This window comes from Marmota flaviventris, chromosome 19, assembly GCF_047511675.1.
Source record: "Marmota flaviventris isolate mMarFla1 chromosome 19, mMarFla1.hap1, whole genome shotgun sequence".
Taxonomy (NCBI): domain Eukaryota; kingdom Metazoa; phylum Chordata; class Mammalia; order Rodentia; family Sciuridae; genus Marmota; species Marmota flaviventris.
Window position 1 is genome coordinate 10,240,899 of NC_092516.1, and position 10,406 is coordinate 10,251,304.

Sequence of the window (10,406 nt, forward strand, 5' to 3'; positions counted from 1 at the left end):
CCTTGGCAAAGTACTGAACTATTAGTGGGAAATATCCATCCAACCCAGGACTCCATGCTCAACATTCCTTGCAACTAAGTGGGGGCACATGACTTGAGTGTGAGTAAAAGTGACATGTAATATAAAGTGGGTAAGAAGCAGTTGCACCATTTCCACTGCCTTTGCCGCCAGACCCCTCCATTAGACAGCAGAAAAGAGAGACTCTGAAGCCCCAGGAGAGGACAGAGCCATAAGATGGAGGGAGCCTGGGTCCCTGAGTGGCCCTGTGGAAGGTGGCTCATTTACAAAGGTCTTTTCATGAGAAAGAAATTTCTAGTGGGTAGTGTCAGTTAATGTTATCAGGGAGTATTAGTATAGCACCTAACACTGGTTCAAATACTACACACATCAAAGAAAGCACTTTGGGAGAAAGGAAGGCAAAATCGTGAAACCAGTTTGGGTGTGGCCATTCTCAACAAACCTGTGTGCTTCTCACACTTTGCAAATCCCACCTCCCTTGCCTTTCTGTTCTCATGACACCACTTTGACATCTCTAAATGTCTTGCTACGGCTAACCATATGCCCTTGACCTCGTCTTCCACCATCTTCCTCAGTGCCCTCAAGACTCCAGCTGAAGTGCATGGTCCTCCCTGCCCATTATTATCCTAATTACCCTCTACATTCCAGTTCACTGCTTCAGAGAACCTAGAATCAGTTGTTCTAGAACTTCACAGGAATGGAATCATGTGGTATTTTGGTGAAGCTGTGTGGATCAACACTTGATTTACTTTTTTTGTTAAGTCATCTTCCATTGGATAGACATATCATATTCCCTATCTATGCACCTGTTGACGGTCATTTGTGACGTTCCAAGTTTGGGGCCATTGTGAGTGAATCTATGGAGATTCTTGCACATACTTTATAGTGGACTTGCATTTTCAGTTTTCTTGGGTAAAACCTGAAAGTGGAATTGCCAGGTCATAGGCTAGGTCTGTTTAACTCTTTAATAAACTGCCAACCCATTTTCTAAAGTGGACGTACCTTATTTCATTAACACCAGCAACATAAGAAAATTCCAGTGGCCCCCACATTCTCACTGACATTTGGGGTTGCTGATCATTCTAGTGGGTACAGTGATATCTCAGTGTGATTTTTATTCTCATGTACCTATTAATGAATGATACTCAGAATTTTTTCCTATGCTTGTTGACCATTTGTGTATTTTCCTTTGTGTATTATCCGCTCAATTCTTGTCAGAAATTTTACAAAGGGTTTCTTTTAATAAATAGGAATAAAATAAGTATGGAGGGAAAAGGGAGGGAGGGAAGAAAGAAGGAGGCTTTCATCAAGGAACTTCACAAGAAACTCCAGTGGTTTCCAACTCAACTGAGATCTGGACCAGACTTAAACTTCCAATTTCAATATTATATGGTGGGTTTACCAAGATCTCCTATCAGGCTGGACAAAACTGGAAAGCTCCCTTGGTGAATATGAATAGAAGAAATAATGAATTGGTCCACAAGGATATGGCAGATGGAGAAAGAGAATGCCCTGCCCTCGAGGCAAGGGCATCCCTCAGAGCAAGAAATACAAGCCAGAGGGAAACTGATACCTACCCCAGTCAGGCAAAGGTGATTCCCAAAGTAGGCAGAGACATCAGCATCTACCAACAAAACTTCCTTGAAGGTCCAGTGGTGCATCCAAGAACAAGCAATTGTAACACCATTGATTACAGTAAAATAACCACAAGCCTCATGTGGGAATTCTAGATCTAACAGCTCCTTGATTATTATCACCATGCTCAGCCTGTGTTGAAATGACACCATCATCCATTTACCAAAGGATCCTTGGCTGCCAGATGCTTTTAATTCTAATGTGAAACTCAAAAGTGCCACCTTTCCTAAAAGGAAGCAAATTGTGGGTGCTTAGCCATTTGAGGACTCAATTATCATGTTTGCCCCCACGATTAGGAAATGACTCTCACTAATTGGGTAATTGTGTACCTAAGTGCCCAATTTGTGTGGGAAAATTGAAGGCATGATATATGCAAATGACCTGAATGTAAAATGTGTATCCCATTAAACCTAACTGTCACTGCATGTCAATCACAAGAACAGCCAATCATACTCACCTCTTTCTGAGTGAATCCTTTTAGCCAAAGTCATTTTTTATAATTTGAGTCTCACTATATTAAATAATAATGCATACTCATATGACCCCTAATATTAAATATGAATCATGTTCATTTTTCTGGCAAAGATGTCTCCTGAACTGTGGATTCTTACAAATGGTTAGTGTTGCCTTCCTTGGAAGAGATAAGTCAATTCCTATCCCTAAGAAAGGAGGTTTCAGTTCCCAGGAAGAGGATGCTTAGTAAGGGCTGAAGGACATCTAATATGTTCTAAGGTTCCGTTTATGGGTATCAATAGCTCCATGTGCCAGACCCTGTGCTAAGCAGTTGGCATGCATTATCTCATCTAATCGCATTACAGTGCTATGACGTAGATGGTCATTAGTCCCATTTTACAGAAGAGAAAACCCAAGCACAGAGACACTGAGGAATTTGCTCAAGGCCACACAACTACCAAATGGCAGGGTCAAAATTAGAACCTACCTTCTCTCCCACATCTCATCTCCAGTCCATCTTCAAGTTCTCTGGACCCTTTCTCCTTAATTTTATTCAAATCAAGTTATCCTCTCCATCTTGACTGCCACTAGTCTGGCTCTGGCTACCATCACCCAACAAGTGTTCAAGTTGACTTCTTCTCAACCGTATCACAGCCAGGATGATGTCTCTAAAATGCAAATCTGAATGTGTCACTCTTCTTGCTAAAATGCTATTTTCCCAAATGATGAAATACAAACACCTTTGCACAGCAATCAGATCTCATCATGTTCTCTCCCACAGAAACTTGGAGAAGTTACTAGAACCCTAGATTCTAGTAAGGCTGTCATCGTCTGCACACCAAGGGAACTGTTCTTGTTACACTGCTAAGCGACTCCACAACACCAAGGCAAAGACTCAGTCCTCCTCACACCCAGACACTGGAGATCATTGGGATCATTGGATGCAGCTGATGAGGCCTTTCTTCCTGGGTTTTTCTCCACTTCAATTCCTAGGCCCCAAGCTCTCTGGTTTCCCCCTCTCATTGGCTGCTCCATCTTACTATCCCAGAATCCTGTCCCTGCACCTCTTCTCTTCTCTAGTCACTCTTATTCCCTTGGTGAATTCCTCTGGCCACCATGGCTTCAAATACCTTCTGTACAGCAATTATGGGCTTTTAGATGTGATTCTCCAGCTCTGATTTCAATTCTGAACTTCAGGCTCAAATTTCCAATGAATGTAGTTGAATCTCTACTTGAGTGTCTGTTAGGCATCTCAAATTTAACATGATTGAAAGTTATTGATTCCCCCACTTGCCCCTAATCCTCGGGACAAATGGCAACACTATTCCAGTCGCTCAAGGGTCACCCTTGCCTCCTCTCTTTCTCTCAAGTACCACATACATCAACTAGCCCCGTCTGTTCTGCCTGCAGAATACACCTTCACGCTTCCACACGCACCACGGTCCTAGCCACACTCACTCTCACCTGCATTCCTGGGCTGAGCCTCTTCCGTCTCTCCACTTTCACCCTTTCTCTTACTCTTCATTCTCAATACTACAGAGTCATCTTTTTGAAATATAAATATGAGCATGCCAACACTCTCCTCTCCTAGCTCCAATGTTTTCCTCTCACATTTAGGAAAGGAGTCCCAAATCCTCTCCCATCCTCACGATGAAGTTCAAACCCCTTGCACAGTAACCGAATATCAACAAGTTCTCACCACAGTTCTTTCTTGCCACTTGCCCAACTTGCACACAAGATTAAGACTATGCTTTAGTCTACCTCCTATCCAAGCATATTTGATATCCTCCTTAGTTATCCACATGTAATTCCTTTCTTCAATACATCAGTATTCCCTTCTGATCCATTTTCCCCATCAAACAATAATGACCACGGTTACCATTTCTTGAGTGCCTGCTGTGGGCTAACCACCTCTCTCACTTGGTAAGCTGCAATCTAGACCCTAGAAAAATCCAGCTATGTCTAGAATTGTTCCATTTAGGCTCAGCGTGATGCTCAGGTTTATTTTTCTTCAGCCAAATATGATATCTCCAGTAAGTACTGGCCTCACACGACATAAGCAGACATCGTCACAGCTGCATTAATTTTGTCTCACTTGGAACCAATATCTCTGAGACTCCTGAGGACATGCTGGCTCCCACCATGAAACCTTTGGTAGAGACCAAAGCCCAGCTCCCAGGTGGTGACAAACAAATGTTATTTTACCAAAGCTTCATGCTGCTCTGCATCCTGATTTCAAGCAAGTCAAACAAATTAGAATGAGGATCCCTCACTGACTCAAATGCACTAGAAATGACCGGGCCAGTTAGTTTCCTGAGGTGGGCCTGGCTCCCTTCAACTCTGTAACTAGGGATGTGTGGCAGGCTCTGCTAACTGCCTAAGCAACCTCCACCACCTCCACCATCATCCAGATCTTTCGCAGAGTTCCTTGCAGTTAGAAATGAGCATGTGGCCCAGTTTTGACCAATGAGATGTAAGTGGAAGTCTACTGAGTAGGGCTTCTGGAAAAACCATGTTTCCCTAAAAAAAATGAAATAGATCCAATGAAAATTCCCTTCTCCTTTCCTCTGCCTAGAAGGTAGCCACAATGTGTGGATGTAGAGAAGCCACTTGTGCCCATTTTGACAAAAATATATGTAAAGAATCGTTGGTGGAGAACAGAAAGTCACAAGGAGCCCCAGGTCCCCGGTAGCATCTCTAGACTTCCTAAATGCCTTGAACATTTCATTACATGAGGAAAATAAACCTATCCCTTATTCAAGTCATGGTGTTTAGATATTCTGTTGCAGGAACTGAATAAAAATCTTATCTGATATTGACTACCCCATCCCTCTTTAACCATCTATTTCTCACAATTCTCTTGTTCAGCAGAGGACAAGCACTTCTTCAATGAGCCACCCTTCCCTGTCCTTACAAAGCAATGAAGACTGTCTTTACATCAACTTCCTTGAGTCATTCATTCAACAGTTATTAACTACGATCCTACTATGTGCGGCCATTAGTAAAGGATTAAGTACACAAGGAGCAAAATTCCCTAGCACAACCTTACCTTAATTCTTGTGTAGATCCACATGCTAACAGGGTCTTTAAATTTTTTATTTAATTATTTCATTTTACTTTTTGCCTTACAAAACAGAGAATTATTTTCTTGCAGTTCTAGAGGCTAGAAATCCAAAGGGTGCACCAGCATTATCAGTTTCTGGTGAGAGCTCTCTGTTTATAAACAGCCACCTTCTCACTGTGTCCTCATGAGGCAGGAAGAGAGAGTGAACAGGCTCTTAAGTCTCTTTTCTCTCTCATCTAAATACATTTGTCTTAAATTTTGTTTTTTATTTTTATTCAATAAGCAACAATTGTCCAAAAGGATCTTTAATCTTTAATCATCTGCCCTGGAGTTTTTCTTTTTTATCTGCAGTCCTGGGTTTGAACCCAGGAGTGCTCTACCACCAAATATATCCCAGATCTTTATATTTCATGTTGAGACAGGGTCTTTCTAAGTTGCAGAGGCTGGCCTCAAACTCCCACTTCTCCAGCCTCAGACTCCCGAGTCATCGGTATTACGGGTGTGTAGTCCCACAACTGGGCCCTGGAACTTTTCTTGTACCATAGCACAGCACATTCTTCTTCCTCCTTCCTTAATGAACACTTTCCACTGGGCTCCTCCAGATCCAGCAAGTTCAGGCCAGTTTACTGCTTGTTATGATTCATATATGATATGTCCCCCAAAAGCTCATGCGTGAGACAATGCAGGAATATTCAGAAGTGAAATTATTAGATTATGATAACTATAACCTAGCCAATGGATTAATCCACTTGATAGATAAATAATTTGAATGGATTAATGGGTAGTAGCCATAGACAAGTAGGGTATGTCTGGAGGAAGTAGGTCACTGGGGACATACCCTTGGGAATCGCATTACTTCTGGGTGCCTGCACTCAAGCTCTCTGTTTCTTTGCTGACGTGAGGTGAGCCACCATAATGTTCTGCCTCATCTCAGGCCCAGAGCTCTGGAGAAGGCTGTCCATGAACTGAATGACTGAAACCATGAGCTCAAAATGAACTTTTCCTCCTCTAAGTTGTTCTTGTCAGGTACTTTGGTTTGGTCACAGCAACAAAAAGCTGACTAACACAAAATTGGTACCAGGAGTGGTGTCATGGCTGTAATGAACCTGACTGTGTGCTTCAGGGGCATTTAGAAACAGTTTGTAAGAGGAGTTTAGAAAAGTTTGGAGGTATAGGATGGCGAAAACTTAAACTGTTTTAAGCAGAGCTTAACAGAAGATTCTGATGTGGTCAGAAGATCAGAACACCAATAGAAATGAACATGGTAAAGACTGTGTCCATAAGGTTTCAGAGAAGAATGGGGATCCCATTGGAAACTGGCCTAGACACCACTTGTGTTACATTCTGGCAAAGCAATTGTCTACATTTTGCCCATGTTCTGAGACTGTCTGTGGGTCTGAATTTAAAAGCGATGGACTAATTAATATGATGGAGGGAATTTCCAGGCAGCACAGCATTCAGGCAGCAGCCTGGATATTGCTGGTAACTTTTTAGCCAAGTTTACTGTAATAATCAGGAGAAGAAAACAGAGCAGAAAGATATGAAAATTTTGCTATTTGACCAGAAAAGTGCATGTAAAACTGCAGCCAAGAAAGGTGTGGTTGTTTAAGAGATCATAGCCACTAAAGAGATGCTCAATACGTTACACAGAAACATTAGGAAAGATATCTCAAGAGCATTTCAGGAATTGGCAAGACCACACCCACTGCAAGCTCAAGGATGTAAAAGTAAAATTCCTTTGAGAAGAAACCAATGGGGCACCCTGCTTGCACAGTGGGGCCTAGGAAATTGTTTCACTATGCTCAGCTATGCAGGCACTCAGAGTCCACTACAGAAAAGGTCCCAGAATATCAGGTTACTGCCCGAGATGGCAGAAGACCTTTGTATCATCCACATGGTGCTGATTCTGCAGGAATGCAGGATGCTGGAGTTAAAGGGTCATGAAGACTTCCACCAAGATTTCAAAGGAAGGAATGGGAAGTCAGACAAAGTATAAAAGGTTCAGAATCCCTGCAGGCAGCCCTTGAGAGGACAATGCACAAAGATGTGATAAAACAGACAAATATGCAGTGGATATATCCCTGTGATTAAGAGATGCCACTAATGTGGAAGGCCTGTCAATGAAAGCTGCAGAAATCAAGCAGAAACAAGCTGAGAGTCCATGTGGGCTGCAACCAGCAAGGCCGTAGAGGCAAAGCTACACAAGCCCTTTGGAGAGAACATCATGATGCCATGAGCCCAAGATGCTTAGGGTGGAGCTGCAGGACTTGGTTGCCAAGCTAGCATTTGGTCTTGTTTGGTCCCATTCCTTCTTGTCTATCCCTTGTGGAATGAGAAATTTCTTCCTCGTGGAACGGAAATGTTTACTCTGTGCCTTTATATATTGGATATATGTAACTTGCTTTTGATCTTTACAAAGGCCTACAACAAACAGTTTGCCTTGAGTCTCAAAGAAGACTTTGGACTTGGATTTTTGGTCAATGGTAAAAGTGTTAAAACAATGGGGACTCTTGTACTTTACATTGTGAGATGGATAGGATCTTTGGGAGGCCAAGGGTAGAATATTATGGTTCAGAAATGAGGAGTCCCCCAAAAGCTCACAATTCAGGAATAGTCAGAGGTAAGTTGATTAGATTATGATAGCTATAACCTAACCTAACCAGTGGATTAATTCCATTTGATGGAATAATAATTTAAATGGGTTAATGGGTGGTAACTATAGGCAGGTAGGGTGTCTGGAGGAAACACGTCACTAGAGACATGCCTTTGGTGATTATATTGTCCCAGCTCCCTGCACTCAAGCTCTGTGCTTCTTGGCCAACATGAAGTGGGCAGCTTTCCTCTGCCATACTCTTCCACCACAACATTCTGTCTCACCTTAGGCCCAGGGCCATAGAGTTATCTGTCCGTGGACAAAAACTCTGAAACCATGAGCTCAAAATGAACTTTTCGTCATCTAAGTTGTTCTTGTCAGGTATTGGCCACAGAAACAAAAAGTTGACTAGTCAGGCGCAGTGGTGCACACCTGTAATCCCAGTGACTCTGAAGGCTGGAGCAGGAGGATCGCAAGTTCAAAGCCGGCCTCAGCAACTTAGCAAGGCCTTAAGCAACTCAGGGAAACCCCATCTCTAAATAAAATATAAAAGGGCTGGGGATGTTGCTCAGTGGTTAAGTGCTCCTGGGTTCAATCATCAGTTTTAAAAAAATAAGAGTTGACTAACACACTGCTCACGTTCTTCATGCAATATCACCTGCTCTTCCAAAGTCAGGCAATGAGACTATCAGGCTAGTTGGATCCCCTTAGAGTCAAAAGTATCTAATTTTAAAAAGTTGGATTAGATTATTTCTAAAGTTCCCTGAGTATCTAATATTCTCTGCTCTACATGATTTTCTCTCCTCCCCAATTGCCCTTCTCTGTCCTCCCCTCATGCATTTACCACTAAGTAAAAATTGGGGGCAATGTAGAAATGCCACATTACCTTTGAATTCACTTGTGAGACCAAGAATAGTATGGTCACTTTCTTTTCATGCAGGCAACAAGCCCTTTTTAATACAAGTAAAGAAAAATTCAATTCAATCAATGCTCAAGAGAACAAAAGATGAATGCCACTTTTGAGAGCAAGAGAGGATAACAGCTCCGAGAATCCTGAATAATTGAAACTAAATAATTGAAACTAAGCCACATTGATGCTTTTGCCTTTAGAATACTCTTTCAAGACAAAGTTTCCATCTCTCCTTTCCTCCCTCCCTCTCTCTCTTCTTTTCTTCTTCTTCTTCTTCTTCTTCTTCTTCTTCTTCTTCTTCTTCTTCTTCTTCTCCTCTCTCTCTCTCTCTCTCTCTCTCTCTCTCTCTCTCTCTCTCTCTCTCCACCCTGGAAAATAACTGTCTATGAGCCATAGAAATTATTCTGTGAGTTACATTTCATAGGTGCCTGGAGATGCCTATGTGTGAAACATCAGTCAAGGGAATCATTTCAATCAACTTCTGTGTCTGGGCATAGATGCTCCTAGGAGATGAGAACAGCTGAGCCTTTGGTTTGGCAGGTTTCTCTTTTCCCCCAAGGAGGTCTTCCAGCAAGGAATAATGAAATCTCAAGTAACTGAACTCCGTGCTTATTGCATTAGGACTTCTCAACCTTAACACTGTTGGTATTTGGGGCTGAACGATGTTTGATGTGGGAGTTGTCCTGTGCATTGTAGGATAATTAGTGTCATCCCCGGATTCTTCTAGATGTCAATAGCAACCTTGCCCTATCCATTGTAACTCAGTTGTGACAACCAAGTGCCCCCAGACATATATACACATCAGGGACAAAACTGCCCCAGTGAGAACCACTGCTGAACAGGCAGACTTCAGCTGTATTGATTTTCTAGAGAGTTCCATCAGAGTTTCACGTCCCACACATTCCTAAATCACATACAGCTACCACCCACCTGTGCTCATAGGGACAACGGTCACCCAGTAGAGAGAATTGTACTCAACCTTCACCAAACAAAGAAAACAACACTGATGCTATGTATCATCAGAGACAAAAGTGCATGTGCTTGCATTTATTATTCTAATTCAAAATTAGTTCTTAGGACAAAAGCCACCCATGTCCCTTCTTTGATGCTGCACTCCTCTGATTTCCCCCTACTTCACCACAGCCCTTCCTCCATCTTCTTAGCCAGCCCCTCCTCTTCTTCTTGGCCCTACCTACCAAGTCCTGGAGCTACACTCTCAGCACCTCACTGTTTTTCTCTCTACATCCAGGGTCTCAAACATCACCTTTACCCTGATGACCAAATTTTGCATCTGGCCTACACTTGCACTCTGAATTCTAGACTTACATCCAGCTCTCTGTTGACATCTTCCCTTGGACATCTCCTAACACCTCGCATTTAACAGATCTAAGAAAAACCTTCTGCTTTTCTCTTCCCCAAATTGTTTTATATACAGTCTTCCTTCATTTAAGGAAATGCCACTAATATCCCTGGAGTTACTCAGGTCAGTGGCCTAGAAGTCCTCTCTAAGGGTCCCTCCCTCCCTTCCCACTGCCCAGTTCAATCCATTGCCAGATCCTTAGTCCAACCACTTCCATCTTCTCTTTTTCTATTACTACTCAATCAATGCTTCTTAGTGAATATATCTAGAAGATAACCATTGTTAGTACCTTGGTGTGTGCTATTTCTGGACCTTAATCATATTTAATTTAATATTCTTGTTAAAAAACTCTAGGACTTAAGATATCATTTTT